The 15509-nt window shown below is 51.8% G+C and overlaps 1 protein-coding gene across 4 annotated transcripts in view; it reads right to left on the bottom strand.

Annotated features, from left to right (window-relative positions):
• Positions 1 to 15509, bottom strand: part of RALY (RALY heterogeneous nuclear ribonucleoprotein) — a 118251-nt gene that overhangs the window by 70954 nt on the left and 31788 nt on the right. For 3 of the 4 annotated variants that reach the window (XM_058422694.1, XM_058422696.1, XM_058422697.1), the window contains exon 2: positions 5939 to 6022. The exons of the other annotated variant lie outside the window; for it this stretch is intronic. The gene's annotated coding sequence lies outside the window, so the exon portion shown is untranslated. The remainder of the gene's footprint in view (positions 1 to 5938; positions 6023 to 15509) is intronic. 4 annotated transcript variants of the gene reach the window in all.

The following is a 15509-nucleotide window of genomic DNA, read 5'->3' as shown; positions in this document are numbered from 1 at the left end:
CACCCTGGGCATCCCTGGCAGCGCTGTCCAAAGGCTCCTGGAGCTCTGGCAGCCTCGGGGCCGTGCCCATTCCCTGAGGATTCTCTGCAGAGTTCACCCAGCACAGGAAAGCTGGGGACCCACATCAGTCCTCCAAGCTTGCCCAGCATATCCCAAAGTCAGCCTCACTGATCCACTGACCCTGTCTTTCCAATGGGATCTCCATCCCCAGGAAGAAACTAAAAAGAAAGGCTTTTAGCAGAAAAAAGCCCCAGCACCCTACATCAGACAGCTCATCACAGTCACAGGGAGTGTGGATCATCTCCCACGCTCTGCACAGCACAGTCCAACCTCTCCAGGCACCACAAGGTCCCTTATGTTTCACCACATCTTCTGTCACAGCACTGCCTGTGAAAGGTCAGTGCCTCAGGGAAGCAGCACATTTGATGAAAAAATGGTAGAAGAAGCAACTTTTCAGCTTGTTTCCTGAAATCTCCAGTTCAGGCCAAGCTGGAAACAAATCTCAGGCCTGGGTTCCTATAGATGAAGGCCTGTGGCCACTTCACTGTTTATCTTCTTTGCATTTCTTGCCAACCTTTATTTGTCTCCTTAAAACCCCCCTAAAATCCACGCTCACACGTCGTATTTGATGCATCTGCCAAGGCCAGAGCCATCATATCCCATCCAGCACACGTCAGTGCAGCCTTGTAGGGGAAGCTGAGTAAAGATGTGCAGGGAGATCTATTTTTGTACTTTCATTTGAAGGCAGCCCCTTGATTCCATCCTTTCTGACTCACATTCCAGGTCCAGAACTGAGGAATGCAGCCACAAAGCTGCACCCAGTCAGGAGAGGACATTCTGCCAGTATTTTCACCCAAAGTTTGGGCACAGGCACAGCAGAAGAAGGGACTCGTGCCATCATCTGTCTGGTGTTTGCACAAGCAGTTATTTGGGAAAAAGATTTTTTATTTTCCATTCACGCACTACTTTAATCTGAATTAACCTCCAAGTCTTGAGAGGTTCTGAGAAACAAGATGATTTCAAAAAAGAAATCCAGGAATGAAAAAAGAAAACAAAAAAATCCCCCAGTCAGATAATTTAAATCGACATCATATTTCAGTAAGATCAAGATTTGCAGAAAACTGAGTGTTCATTAAGAATCACTTGCTCAGCTCTTAAAAGAATCAAACATTTGGGCTGATCACAGAAAACCAGCTCAGCTCTAGAGATGAATCACTGGCTTAGGGAGATGCTTTTTTAACCCATGGCTTTCTTGGAGCATTAGAGTTTTCCCTGAATGTACAGGTTAACAATTCCACATGTGCTCAAGTCTCTGTGGCTTCTCCAGGTTTTACATCCCGAAGCAGGCACTGGATCATGTTTGCTGCTGGAACTCGTGTTTGAGGGATCAGACACGATTCTGCTGATTTTCTGTTCAGCCTTACAGCCCTCACATAACACCCAGTACTCTGCCCTGCCCAGATTCCAGCTGAGGCACACGACCTCCCGGTCAGACTGCACCACCGAGGTCCTGAGCAGAGGGTCCTGCCCTGCATCACCTGGCATCTCTCCTATTGCCTCGGCAGAGCTGAGAGCTTCAGGCACTTCACTGGCTAATTTAAAAGCCCAGGTAAGCCCAAGGACGTGTGACAGAGCCATGGGGGTGTTTATAAAGGGTTAATTAGCACCTCCTCTTCCCTCACTCACGCAGTGTCCCATCTCTGAAGGTCCAGGGTCACCATGGCAGCTCGGGGTGTCAGGACTTGGCTGTCTCTGGAAAACCTGATCCTTGCTGGGACTGCCTGGATCCCCACTCCGAGCCAGCCCAGCTCAGCTCCCCCAGGCACTGGGGGCACAGGGGGATGGCTCCATCCTGAGAACTCCAGGGCTGGACAACACCAGGGGCTGAGCCTGCACACCCCACTCCTGCTGTGTGCAAACACCCAGTGACCCCAAATCATCCTCAACCTAAAACAATCCCTCGTGCTGGAAGTGTCCAAGGCCAGCTTGGACAGGGCTTGGAGCACCCTGGGACGGTGGGATGGGTCTCTGGATGGGCCTCTCCAAACCAAGGCATTCTGGAATTCTGTGCCTTGCTTTCACTACAGACTGTGTGCCACAAACATCCCCAAACTCCTCAGCTTCCCTGCAGAGTGGTCAGGGACCGCGGTCTCTGTGAGGAGAGCTCTCCTCCCAGCCTGCCTTTGCCAGGGGGGCTCCACAGCCCATTCCATGGGACAGCAGTGAGCCTGCTCCAGCCCCAACCCCCTCCAGACCCCTGGGAACAGGCTCCAGCCAACCACTGCCAAGAAGTGTCCATGCCATGAGACCATTCCCAGCACAGACAAGGGCAGTGCTTCTTGGCAGCCCACTTACAACATGAGTTTTAACTCGGAAATATTTTTTGTGTCTTTGAACATTTTTTTACAGCAGATGGAGGTTGGGCAGAGTGCATTCTAGGGGGAATTTCTGCTTGTGCCCTCCACAGCCTGGTTTCTAATGGTTCACAGCTCCTGTGGAGCCTCTGGAATGAGCTCCAACCTGAGTGATCCAACCACCCATTCTGTCAGAAAAACCCTTTTTCTGACCTAGAGGTGGGGCTCCTGAGAGGCATTTAAAAAACTTTTATTCCATTTTTAGCCTCATGTGAATGGTGAGACGGTACAGATGTTACAATTCACGCCATCACAATCAGAAGCCAAACTATTTCCTAATAACAATATAAGCCTATTATAAGCCATAATAAACATATTATTATGTTTCTTAGCCTATCAGGTTTCGCTACACAATGCTGCTAATGCCTTAAAGCCAATCATCTAAAATTACCCCTCGTGGGACCTACTACAATACATCTTCCATAGTTCTATTTCTCCAAAATACTTAGTCTATTTGCAAGGTTATCATTTGAAACTTGCTTCTCGTTCCATTCCTCTCTCAGCAATGTCTGTCCTATTCCACGGCCTTTTTAAGTTAGCATACCTTATCTCAAGATTTGCGTACGGATGCACAAGACTGTGTGAGCCTTCTGTCAGGCTCTGAGAATTCCCTACAAATCCATTTTCCACGCCATTCCTTGGCAGAGGCACCTCAGGCACAGAGGGGAGCTCAGGCCTAGAGTTTGGCTTTTTTAGGCTCGACCATGAGCCCTGTGAGGGTCCCACAGGCTCCTCTGCCCCGGACACTGCCGCCCCTCCCAGCTCCTGCCCCCGCCGCGTTCCAGGGTCTGCAGCCTCCTGCTGACCCAGTGCTCTCTAAATTAAGAAGCTGTTACATCCCTTCCTTCCTTGGCCCACGGGGTGCTCAGAAGGTCACCACAGATCGCAGCCTCAAGGGCCGCCGGTGACCCCTAATCCTGGCCAGACAGAACTGGCCGAGCTGATAAGGACCTGAGCAGGTGATTAGAGCCTGGATTTATCTGTGCTCAGAGCCCTGATGGCCCCCTGCACCCTGGGCTTTTCTGAGACACACAGAAAAGTTCAGCCATGCCCTTTTGCTGAGCCACTTAAGGATGGATGCTCCTCTGTGTCCTCTCATTACGGGGCACTCCCAGCCCTGTGAGGATGGACTCAATTACAGCTATTTCCAACACTTTCCCTGCATTCCCCGAATAATGGGCATTTTCATCAGCCTTCCTCGTTCTTCAGTCACCCTCTATGTTCTTCTCTAACTGCCTGAATGACAGATATTTCCCCACTGAAATATTTCCCAAGGAACAGGGAGCTCTGCAGCTCCTTCTGGAATCTACCTTTATTCTGTGTGCCACCAGTGAGTGCAGGGAGAAGTGAAAAATGAAAGAGCAAATCATCAGCCAGCACAGTTCAGGGGCCCAGGAGTCCTGCAAAAGGGAAGAACTTGCTGGATAAAAGACAATTCTCTCCATTTACAGTAAGAACCTTGTACAGAAAGAAGGGTCCACACTTCAAAACTCTAATGAATATGCCAACAGCCAAAACAAAACTCGGAAAAATTTCTGGCAGCGCTCTTTGTAAAAATGTCTTCAATAGTAAAAATCCATGTATTTCTTCAGTGCTGCTGAATCCCACAATTTCATTTGCTGAGTTAAATCCTGGTCTATGGAATTAAGGTACAGTAGCTGTCAGTCATGCAGGAAAGGGTGTTCAACGTATCTGTGTGCCAAAATATTTTGTGTCAGAATATCCTCACTACCACCATGGGCAGGTACACTAAGCTGGAACAGAAAATGGTTATAGACAAATTGATCAAACCCAAGTTCCCTTTCTCCCACAGCCGCCTCATTCTGATTTGAAGAAGTTCAGGTGAATCTTTTCCCTGCTGTTATTTGGAGTTTCCTGGATTAGATTTCCAAGTAAGATCCTTATTTACTGTGTGTGGTATCTCCGGGGGTCCAACACAGCAGCAGAGCTCCTGCCTCTGTGATAAGAAGTTTTATCTGATCACATTTATTTTTTCTCTCTTCTGTATAATATCCACAGGAAAAGTCCAACTGTGATACCAATTAAAACACAAGTTCAGAACTGGAAACTGAGAACCCCATCCCTGGAAGTGCCCCCAGCCCGCTTGGACGGGGCTTGGAGCACCCTGGGATAGTGGCAGGTGCCCCTGCCCATGGCAGGTTTTTAAGGTCCCTTCCTTACCCACTCTGTTAATCTTTTTTTAAAGTTTCTGCTTTCATCCATCTGCCCAGAAACTGGAAGAGAAAATCCACTGCTGAAAACACTGCTGCATCCTCCTGCCATGAGTTGAGCACAGATCAAGGACATCCTGAAATCCTCACCCTGTGCTGAAGCAAACTCCAGGTTTTGCTCCCCTGCAGTCCTGCTAATCCATTCTTACCACAATGAAACTCCTGCAGAGCAGGCAGAGCCCTCCCTGACCTCATGGCTCAGGAAGCACAGCAGCTTTCCAGCAGCCACAGTCATTCCCAGGCCAGCATTTCCCAACCCTGAGGTCATGCTGCCACTGGACCCGATCCCTAAATCCCTTCCCATCCCTTCATAAAACCTCTGCTTTGCAGAGGTGACTTCAGCTCAGCCCCCCTGACCAAGCTAGGTCTGGGGGATGTTAAACTTCCTAAATGTGGCCTGAGGACCACAGTACCTTTTGGGGTTGGGGAACTCCTCTGTCCTGACCTTAGCACTGACAAACACAGCCCCAACAAGGAAATACCACGGGAATGTTCCCTTCCAGCCCAGGTGCCAGGGGCTGCTCTGTACCCCCCTGTCAGAGACAGCACCAGAGGTTTGACCAAACTCTGCCCCCAGCCCCTCACACCAGCTCTGCACCTTGCCTGCCCCAGGCACAGCATTCCCCACGGGCACCACTTCCCCCACGTGCTCCCTGCACGCCCTGGCTCTGGGACGTGCCCAGCGGGGTCAGGAGCAGAGCTCCCCTCCAGGTCACCCACAAGTCACACTCGTTTCCATCTCCACAAACTGCAAACAGAACTTTCAGGAGCACCACGAGCAATGAATCTCAAATGCAGACATGCCCAAACTCGTGTCCAGAACAAGCCACGGGGAGTAATCGCAGACTCACAGAACCACAGAATTAACCTGGGGAAAGACCTCTGAGATCATTGAGTCCAACCTCTGACCCAACAGCTCCTTGTCAACGAGACCCTGGCACTGAGTGCCACATCCCGAATGCCTCCAGGGACGGTGACTCCACCGCCTGCCTGGGCTCAAAGCGATCCCAACTCCACCGCCAACAGCACCGGGGACAGGGGGAGGTTCTCAGCAAACACACCAACCTCTGACTCCCTGAACACCCCACTAGGCCAGGGTGAGGGAAAATCAGCTTCTCCCAGCAGGCTCCAAGGGAGGAATCCTCAGACTGACAGACCCCAGAACCAAGGGACCTGTACAGCTCATCTCCTGCCCGGTCGGTGCTGCCCCAAATCCCGGGGCTGTGTCCCCCAGCTGGGAGCCACAGGGATGTCTCCCCCAGCCCACAGCCAGGAACACAGACTGTCACTCACCGGGGCTGGCTGGGCACTTGGGCTCGGTCACTCTCCCGTCCCCGGAGCGGGAGCAGGCGCAGCTCCTCTCTGTGGTTCTTCACCCTGCAGGAACCAGGACATGGAGGGAGGGTAAGCAGATAATCCACGACTTTCTGTGAGGGTGTGCAGCGCTGGGAAGCAAAGCTGCTGCTGTCTGCAAGGATCAGAGCCGGGACTTTCTGAGCTAAGACTCTGAGCTGCTTAGCACAGAGCTGGAAGCAGAGCAGACAGAGGTGGTTGTGTTCCCAGGGCTCAGCACTTGGGGCGTGGGTTGGGCTGGCTCAGGCACCAGAAACCCCACAAAAACTGCTCCCTCAGGTTAAAAGCTCGCAGAGGACAAGGATAGAAGCATGCAGGAATTTTTGGGCACGATGGCTCAGGTGAAAAACAGAGTTTCTTCCAAGTGAAATATCCCACAGTATAAAACTTTTTGATAGTTTTATTTATATAATATTTGGAAAACGTGCTTTTGAAACTGAAGATTTTACTATGGGTTAGGCCAGCTTGAAACTATTCCTTGATGAAACTGAAATGCTCTGCTTTAAGTCAGTTCGTCTGTGTCCCTGAGACACCCCAAATCCTCCTGGAATTTTAAACGAAGGTGCTTTCCTTTCCCTGCCGTGGCTGAGATACCTGGCTGACCTGCCCAGCATGAGAGATGTGCCTGGTGGGCACATAACCACGATTCAGAAGTGGAAACTGCAGGGCTTTTTAAAGGTGTTTTTTGGCTGGGTCACCCTCAGCACCCACTGGCAGAAGTGGGGTTGGTCCAGACAGGGTGTCCAGGGATGCTCTTCACAGGGAAGGGTGCAGAGCATGGATGCTCAGCTCCTTGTGCCTCCAAGGTTGTTAAATTAGACCTGTGTGAGCTCTAAGAAGTTGACTGATAACCTGGAGTGGAAGCAGCAAAGAGATGCCACAGAAAAACCTCACCAAGAGCAAAACCAAGGGAGCTGAAAAAGGCCAAATTCCACTGTGCCAGGGTGCTCCAAGCCCCATCCAGCCTGGCCATGGACACTGCCAGGGATCCAGGGGCAGCCACAGCTTCTCTGGGCACCCTGTGCCAGAGACTCCCCACCCACACAGGCAACAATTCCTGCCTCATCTCTAACCTTAATCTACCCTCCTCCAGTTCAAGGCCATCCCCTGCTCTTACACCAAATTCCCCTTTGCTGCACGAGTCCTGTGGAATTCAGGCAGCTAAAGCAGCTGAGCCCAGGCCTTGCCAGGCTGGAGTTGATCCAGAGGGCCCCATCCCATGATTTTTGCAGAATCACTTCAACCCACAATGCAAAAGTGAAGGAGAATAGGGGCAAGTGTTCTGCCGAAACACAGCATCGCTTGAACAAAGTAACTGCGCTAAAATGTGCTGGTTTCTTTCCACTCTGGGCTCCCCAAGCCTTTCCCTTCTCTCCCTGAATGAGAACAGGCATAAAAATTAAACAGAAGTTCTCCTGAAGATCAATAAATCCCGGGGCTGGATGGCATTCCCAGGGAGCAGGGGAGGGCAGAAGGGATGAACAGCGCAGATATTGACTAAGATCGATCACAGCCCCTTAAAAACCCGGGACTGGTCCTCGGGGCGGGGACTCCACACGCTGGGCTAAAGCTGGATGGAGCAGCAAAGGGAGAATGCCCAGCACAGCTGTGGGGTTGGAATGTGGTGTCTGGGGTCCCAGCAGGCCCAGAACGCAGCCAGTGTCACCCCAGCACCACACCTGGGGATGGAGACCCGGACAAAAACACCTGCTCATTTCCTGAAAGCCACAATTCCGTACCCACTGCTGACTGCTGAGGGCAGAGCACCTGCAAACAAATGGGGTTTTTGTGGGATTTCCAAGAAGTGCCCTTCCTGCTCAGCCAAAAGGCCCTGCAGGATGGACACGTGGGGCCAGGGCTGTCCCACTGACACCAGGCTCATCTGGGGACTCCAGGAAAAGGGAAGAGTCAGAGTGAATCCGAGTGCTGGAGCAGCAGCTCAGAATTCCCACATGGAACACTCTCACATCCGACCTGGGATCCCGACAACAGCACTTCCAGTCATCTCAAACACTCCCAGGACACCACACACAAGGCCAGTGTTCTGGAAACACCAGGAATCAGCACTGATTTTCTTCCAGCAAACAAGATCACCTTTAATTTCGCAGGCACCTCCTACTTCGTTAAAGAGCTTGCACCCCAGGGATTTGCTCCTCAGCTGGGGCAGGAAATTAAAAGACACAAAATGCCATTTAATTTGGGATAAAGATCCATCTTTGCAGTGCCTATTATAAAGATGTGTCATTTAAAAACAAGTGTGGAGCAGGTGTGAGATGGCACCGGCTCTGGATGTGCATGAAAAGGGCTGACAGCAGGAGCGTGTCTCAGAGAGAATCAGGTGGTGCAGCTTCCAAAACTCCTGCTCCCTTTGGGTGCTCTCTTGCTCTCTCCCCTCAAACCTCTCTGCAAAACTGACTTTTGAAACGGGTGAAAAGAAATGGCATCTCAGGGAGCCAAGGGGTTTGAAAGGAAGAGAATGAAGCCCCTGAAATGGCCCCTGAAGTTGTGGGGCAGGGCCGGTGCTGGTGTCCAGGATGGAGAGGGGGAGATCATCAGCACAGCCAAGGTTCAGGTGACCTGAGCTGTCCTGATGTCCAACCTAAAGCTCCTCTGCCACAGCTCCAGCCATTCCCTGGGGGCCTGTCCCTGACAGGGGACATCAAGGTGCTGATGTCTGCCTGGGGAGCTGAGGCAGGTGGGAGAGGGTCTCTGCTTTCCCTCAGGGCTCCCAGCTCCTCTCTCCGTGCTCCAGCACCAGGAGGAGCGATGTGATAAATCACTTTCATACTGAGGGTTTCAGATGACCTGCAGGGAGCAGACTCCAAGAAGAGCAAGGAGAGCTCATGGATGCGTTATGCTCCTTGTTTTAAGGAAAGGGAAACCTGGAGTTCATCTTTGGAGCTGCTGGGGAATCTCCATGGAGTTCAAGGCAGCGCAGTTGGCTCCAACCTGCCCAAAGCACCTTCCACAGCTGCGGCTTTTTCTTCTGAAGAAGCCCCAAATCAGAATCCTCACATGCTTCCCTCCACACTAGGAACTTCTCCAGCTTTCCATGGGAGCTGGGAGCTTGGATCTGATTGTGCCCCAGCTTCTCCTGGGTGAGAAACAAAAACCAGGGGGTGAGCGTGACCCCTGAGCACTGGGAGACACCGGCAGGAATCCTGGACAAACCAAACCACTTGTCTTCACGCCAAAGGCAGAGTGGCTCAGCTCCGGAAGGGCTGTATTCCTCCTGGAAAAGAGATGCCTGAAGCACCAGAGCAGAGGTCTCTGCCCTTTGTGCTTCTCCAGATGTTACCTGTAACACCCTGGATTTATTTAAATCTATTTTTCTAACAAGTACTTTTTCTACACCTCCTCTCATGGGAGACAAAATAGTGAGGAACCCTGTTTAATTGATGCACTTTAATTAACTGCCTGTTTTGTCAAAGCCCTGCTCCTGTATTCTGATGCAAATTCTCAGCCTTTCATTGTAAACAAAACCTCAGTATGGCTTCAGTCTTAACTGATCTTTAAACGTGCTATTTTCTCCCCCGCGGATCCATACTCAGAATCCCAGTGTGGTTTGGGTTGGAATGGACCTTGAAGATCATCCTGTTCCAATTCCCTGCCATGGGCAGGCTGCTTAGATCCTTCAATTATCACTTCTCTGCTCATCCCACCTTGGGCTGGGTTTCTTCAGCCACTGAGCACACCAGCCACCTTTCCTGACCGAGCTTTGGGGCCAGGATGCTGCTCAGGGCACGTGCTGGGAGCTGGCTCTGCTCCCACCTCCCTCCCACACTGTCCTGCTGCAGGAGCCTCTGCCTGGGAGCAGGATGTGCCTCGCACGAGGCAAACAGGAGCACCTTCTGCAACAGACAGGAAAGCCTAAACCACGTCCCAGGCCAGGATGGGAGCAGGGACAGGTTTTCCTGTTTCACTTCAAGGGGCAGACACAGCTCCCCATCGTCCCCAATTTTATATCTTGACATCTCCAGCTTCTGCCTGTGAATTCTCTCCTGCTGTCAGGAGGTCACCAGGCCAGTTGGAAAGCCATTGTTCACACCCTGGCTAATCCAGAGGCACCTGGCTGCCTCCTTCCACTGGCAAAATGCTGGCAACAAAACAAAACTGGCCTTTATTGTACCAGCCAAAAATTCAAGGGATTCAGGAGGAGCTCCTGGCTCTTCCTCAGACTCCTTTTGTGACCTTGTGCTCCAGCTCTGTGCTCTACCCACTGAGGCCGATAACACTTTCCAGACGCGGCCACGCAGGTAAATTAATTTATGGTGAGGAAATCATTCATTAGGATGGGCACAAAGGTCCATTTAGAATAAAAATGGTACTTGGTTAAGCTTTTCACCAGACTTGTGCATTAGCTGAATATTCCCAATATTCTCACAACGTCTGGGCTGAGCAGATTGAGCGGAACAGGCTGCCCAGAGAAGCTGTGACTGTGGAAATGTCCAAGGCCAGGCTGGATGGGGCTTGGAGCAACCTGGGCCAATGGAAGGTGGTGGGATGGGAAGAGCTTTGAGGTCTCTTCCATCCCAAACCATTCCCTGACTCTGTGCAATGTCCAGCCCAGGGGATGCTCTGCAGAGGAGGCAGGTCAGGAAGGGTTAACCCCTCCTCACTCAGCCGCTGTTGTCATGACACTGATGAGATCCAGCACTGGAGAAGGGTCCATGACCACCATTCACTGTGAAATGCAATCGGGGTGGCAGAGCACAGACATGCCCAGGAGGACAGCTGCTATCCCTGCATCCCTCCCCAGCCCCGAGCCTGCCTGTGGAGCGCCGTGCCAGCCTCCGGACACCCCCACAGAAAGGGAATGAAAACCATCTCCAACGTGCCCAGCCAGAGGGGTGCTCCTGTCTCTAAAACACAAAGTGGGGCTCAGTGAGCAGGGCAGTGCCTGCTGAATCCCAGCACACCGGGACACCCCGGAGACAGACGGGAAAGGAAAGAGAAGCCCTGAGCTGCCTGTCAGAACTTCAGCACTGGGGATAATTGGTTTGTACACATTTCTCCCGCGCCCAATTACCAGCTCGGTTTGGTGTTTGATTGTACACCACTCTGGTCCGGCAGAGCTGCTGCTGTTTCCATTCCTGCACGCATCACCCAGTCCCTAAATCATTTTTAATAGCTCCTCTCCCCGCGTGCCCTCCCGCCTCATTCCAGCCCCATCAGCACGAGGCAGGTTGCAGATATGGAGGAGCTGACATTTCTCTTTTGAGTAATTTGCAGTGGATTTCTTGCCCGTTTGATGCAGTCATTTTGTTCGCGGCACTGATGTGACATTAATTATTGTTAAATATTCTTATCTGTTACACACAGTTCTGTTTAGATAAAGGTCAGTGCGTGAACCCCTGACAGTGCTCGTTGCTGCCTTGCTCCAAAGCCAATTTGTCATCCTCTCCCTTCAATACCTTCATCTTGGTTTCAGTTCATTTTTTCATTAATTCAGGCACAGTAGAGAGCCATTAAAAAATGCAAAATCTCTCAGCTGTTCAGCTCGGCACTCAGAGAGGGAATTATGAGGCTGGGAAGCACCAGTTGCACATGGAGGGCAGAGAATAACGCCCAGGAAAATCCAGCAGCAGCCTCTTTTAAGGAACTGTATGGCTGCCCCCCAAAAATCTGTGCAGAGTTCTGCTTGAAAGAAGATCAGCTAAGCCTTGTGCAGCACATGGTGCTGTGCCAGCCTGGTGTGTGCCAGCACAATCCAGAGGCACAGGGTGCCCAGAGCAGCTGCGGCTGCCCCTGGATCCCTGGCAGTGCCCAAGGCCAAGCTGGATGCACACAATCCATGGGACAGTTTTGGGGATCTTTGGAGTGGTCACTGGGGGGATTTGGGGGAGATTTTTGTGGTTTTGAAGTGGTTTGGGGAGGTTTTTTTGGGTGATTTTTGAGTTTTTTGGGGTTTTTTTGGGGGAAAAAAGATGGAAAAGGGGAGAAAAAGACGCAAAGGGAAGAAAAGGATGGAGGAGGAGAAAAGAGGGTGGAAAGGGGGAAAAAAGGATGAAAAAGGTGGGGAAAGAGGGAAGTGGATGGAAAAGGGGGGAAAAGGGGACGGAAAGGGGGAAAGAAGGATGTTGGCAAATAAATACACTTGTGATTTTTTGGGGGCAATTTTTTGGGGGGTTGGGGTAATTTTGGGGGGTTTGAGGGGGATTTGGGAGTTTTTTGGGGGGATTCTTGAATTTTTGGGGAAAAAAGGGATGGAAAAGGGAAGAAAAGGATGGAAAGGCGGGAAAAAAGGATGAAAAAGGTGGGAAATACGGGAAGAGGATGGAAGAGGTGGACAAAGGTGGGAAAAGGGGACAGAAAGGCTAAACAACCCCATCTCCCTCAGATGTTCCTCACAGGGTTTGTGTTCCAAGCCTCTCACCAGCCTTGTTCCCTCCTCTGGATGTGTCTCAACAACCACCCTAAACTGAGGGGCCAGAGCTGGACACAGCACTCAATGTCCATCCTAAACTGAGGGGACAGAGCTGGACACAGCACTCAATGTCCATCCTAAACTGAGAGGACAGAGCTGGACACAGCACTCAATGTCCATCCTAAACTGAGGGGACAGAGCTGGACACAGCACTCAGTGTCCATCCTAAACTGAGGGGCCAGAACTGGACACAGCACTGGAGGTGCAGCCTCACCAGTGCTGAGCACAGAAGAAGAATGACCTCCCTGCTCCTGCTGGCCACACACAGGCTCCAGGGAGCACAGGCCATGGAGAGGAGCTCAGCCCTAAAGCCAGCTCAGGGACAAGGATGAAGATGCTCAGGAGGCTCCAAACCCAGGACTAGGACAACCCAAGGGGTCAGCTGCCTGGAAAGGTGGGCTCTGCTGCACAAGCAGAGATGGATGCAAAGGTGGATTTGGCATGACTGAAGTACCACATCATGAATCGTGTGCTCATCCCAGCACTTGGCACATGAGAAAAGATTTGGACTTTTATTCAAGGTGACATTTAATTTTGCATTGTGTTAAATCATTCTGTATTTCTAAATAAATGACAATAAACTCCCAAACTTGTCCCCCACTCAGTGAAACACAAAGAAATAGTGCAATGTGCTGAATGTAATCAAGACTGGGGTTTTTTTTCCTTCACTTGGAATAACAGAATCATTAAAGCTGAAAAGGATCTTTAAGATAATTGAGTCCAACAGTGCCAAGCCCATCACTAACCCATGTCCCTAGGCCCCATACCCACGTGTTTTTTGAACGCTTCCTGGGATGGTGACTCCACCACTGCCCTGGGCAGTGTGTTCCAGGGCTTGACCAGTCTTTCTGGGAAGACATTTTCCCTAATCTCCAACCCAAACCTCCCCTTGCACAACCTGAGGCCGTTTCCCCTCATGCTGCCCCTTTTCACCTGGGAACAGAGACCACCCCGGCTGCACCCTCCTGTCACGGAGCTGAAAAGAGCCAAAGGTCTTCCCTGAGCCTCCTTTTCTCCACACTGAACAACCACCTTACCAATCACACCATAAATAACCTCCTGGACAAAGGGATATTCCCATCCCATCCAGCAGAGCCCGTGGGAAGGTGCAGCACTGCCCCCCTGCCCTCTGCTAAATCGGGAGCGGGGCAGGGCGAGAGCTGGCTTCACACGTCGGGGAGGTATGAGACAGAGCAGGTCCTCTCTGGGCCTGGGGACAGAGTGTCCTGAGGCTAAAAATACAGAGACAAACCTAAAAGTCAAGGCTGGCAAAAGGCGTTAAGAGAGCCTGTTTATTTCTGTAGCCAGTGAGCACCCAGAGAGAGCCCGTGGCACTTGCTGCCTGCGTGACAGACAGGCTGCTGCAGCTGGAGGAGTCTGGTTTCCCTGCACACACAGGGCTGTCCCCTGTCCCCTGCCCCAGGGCAGCCTCACACCTTGCCTGCAGTTATTTTTAGCTGCTGCACAAAGCAGGGTGACGTGCAGGAGCAGAGGGACAAGGCAAAGGATGGAAAGCACCGCCCTGGTGAAGGTTCTCACCTTGCCACCACCACAGGGAGTCAGGATCCAGGTTCATCAAGGTCTGGGAACAAACTTGTCCAAAGTCAGCGGGATCCAAGATGGAATCTCGCTACCAGCCTTTACCAGTGGGAGATGTCCCAGACCCGGAGCAGGGCTGGGCTGCCCACAGTGCTCCCACCACCCCTGGACACAGCTGCCACAGCTGGGGCCTGGCCCCTCCTCAGCCCCAAGAGCCAGAGGTCCATGGAAAGTTTCCACCTCCAAAAGCAGAGGGATGAAAATTCAGGGCTGGCAGTGCTAAGGACAGGGATCCTCCCTGAGCCTGCTCCAAATGGAATCATCACAGAATCCCAGAACGGTCTGGGTTGGGAGGGACATTTAAGACAATCTCTTTCCAAGCCCCTGCCATGGGCAAGGACACCTTCCACCATCCCAGGCTGCTCCAAGCCCTGTCCAACCTGGCCTGGGACACTTCCAGGGATCCAGGGGCAGCCACAGCTTCTCTGGGCACCCTGTGTCATGACTGGAGCTGTCAGAGCTCAGCTCTCCTCATCTGGCATAAAAAACCCCAGTGGCACCAGGATGGAGCCACTGGAACACCAAGGGAACACCACAAGGAGCCTCTGGCACTGGCTCTGTGCCAGGCTGAGCCGCCCGCACAGGGCTCTTCAATTCAATTTGCCTTCCTTCATTAACCACAATGGATTTACACCCCAACCAGAACTGAAAACGATCACTTATCTGTCTATTTAACCTCACTGCCATGTCATCATTCCCTCTGTCCCAGCTTTGGCTCCTCTCTGATACCCAAATTCTTGCAGGGCTGACAGAAATTTGGCACAGTCGTCACACTGCAGGACAAATTTCCAAGGTAAAGAAAGGATAACATCCCATTTCTTCTGCAAGAGTGATTTCAGCACTAACTACTGCAAAAATATGAATAAAAAACTCCAGAGTTGTAAGTGCAGCTGATCCCTCTGCAACTCGCACTCCAGTGCATGGATTAGTCTGTGTCCTGCTGTAAGGAACCACATCCTTCTGACAGGAACGCTGCTGGAGCTCTGGGATAAGCAGGTACTTCATTTTCAAGGCTGGTGGCAGAGGTTCCTCACAGGAAAAGAGCATCCATGGAGTTTTACCCATCAGCAGATGCTGTTGGCTCCAGGTGCAGCGCTGAGAGCCACAGAACAAAAGATCTCCAGCGTGGGATAATGAAGTTTTGTGCCACTTTGTCCTCGGAGAGCACATCCGATGAGGCAGAGCTGGTCTGAAACTGAAGGGAAGGTGCTACTGCTGCTCTGCCACTGCTGAGCTGCGACACAAAACCCAGTAAATCCCAGTCCAGTGGCCACCTGCACCCCTGGTCACCGTGCACAGACCATGATGCCTCAAAGCTCTGACCAGTTCCTCACCCTCATCATCACAGGCACCTCTTGAGAGCCCCCTCCCAAAGGAGCCAGCGAACCCAGTGCAGCCACAGGAGGCTCCCCATGGCCAGGGGACCTCCAGGGATGTCCCCACCATCCACACAGCCCCAGCTGGAGAGGGGGATGCTCATCCTGC

Source organism: Hirundo rustica, chromosome 16 (genome assembly GCF_015227805.2).
Source record: "Hirundo rustica isolate bHirRus1 chromosome 16, bHirRus1.pri.v3, whole genome shotgun sequence".
Taxonomy (NCBI): Eukaryota; Metazoa; Chordata; class Aves; order Passeriformes; family Hirundinidae; genus Hirundo; species Hirundo rustica.
This window is presented reverse-complemented; position numbering and strand designations above follow the sequence as displayed.